General features: G+C 41.9%; 1 non-coding gene across 1 annotated transcript; it reads left to right on the forward strand.

The window, feature by feature from the left end:
- Positions 1 to 708: 708 nt before the first annotated feature.
- On the forward strand, positions 709 to 815 carry LOC148880447 (small nucleolar RNA R71). Its single transcript, XR_016106305.1, has one exon. It is a non-coding gene; the product is annotated as a small nucleolar RNA R71 (small nucleolar RNA).
- The last annotated feature ends 210 nt before the right edge of the window (positions 816 to 1025 follow it).

The raw sequence follows: 1025 nt of genomic DNA on the forward strand, positions 1-1025 counted from the left end.
GTAATAGCTTGCACCTGCTCTCGTGGATTCACTTCAGTGTTGCTTGGAAGAGTTTCCGGTAGTCTGGAAGAGATTAATTGTGCCAATTGCCCCACTTGGTTTTCGAGGTTTTTGATTGAGGCTTCCTGGTTCTGGAACTTGGTTTCCGCACTTGCTATAAATTTTGTCATCAGTTCCTCCAAATTGGACTTTGGTTCGGGCTAATGATAAGTCTGGTGGAAAGGCTTGGAAGTATGCTAATTTGGCCAGGATTGGTTTGAATGTCCCCTCCATCCTGGGTGAAAGGTATGGTCACTTTGGTAACCCTGCTATCTTGATGAATTGCTGACATAGTCAACTTATTTAGTATATGGCCTGAACTGATTGCCAACTTGGCAGTTAGTACTGATGTGGCCTTCCCCACACAACTCACAAGTAAGAGGCTGCACATGCATGGCAGGTATCTACATTTCATCTATTTTCTTACTGAGTGCTCCTATTTGTGCAGATAGTGCCGTATAAGTATCAACATTATGCAGGCCTTGTTGCTTCCTAGTTTGAGTCATTTCAGAATGCAATTGATAGTTGTTAGCTGCCATTTCCTCAATAAGTGCATGGGCAACCTCTGGAGTTTTATTATTTATGGACCCTCCGGCTACAACATCTAGTATGGTCTTATTTGAGTCAGTAAGACCATTATAGAAAGTCTGCACTTGCAGCCATATGGGAAGGCCATGGTGAGTAACTCTCCTCAGCAGCTCCTTGTATCGTTTCCATGACTCGTATAAAGATTCCCCCTCTTGCTGGAAAAAATTAGTGATGTCATTTCTCATTTTAGCAGTTTTAGAAGGGGAAATATATTTAGAGAGGAAACGACTAGCTATTTCATCCCACGTAGCTATTGATCCTGCCGGTAATGAATTCAGCCATGCTTTGGTTTTATCCTTCAAAGAAAATGGGAATAACCTCAGCCTAATGGCATCATCACTTACCCCATTGTGTTTGAAGGTGTCACATATTTCTAAAAAGTTAGAAATGTGTGCATT

This window comes from Nelumbo lutea, chromosome 1 (assembly GCF_056320005.1).
Source record: "Nelumbo lutea isolate HS-2025 chromosome 1, American lotus-T2T, whole genome shotgun sequence".
Lineage (NCBI taxonomy): Eukaryota > Viridiplantae > Streptophyta > Magnoliopsida > Proteales > Nelumbonaceae > Nelumbo > Nelumbo lutea.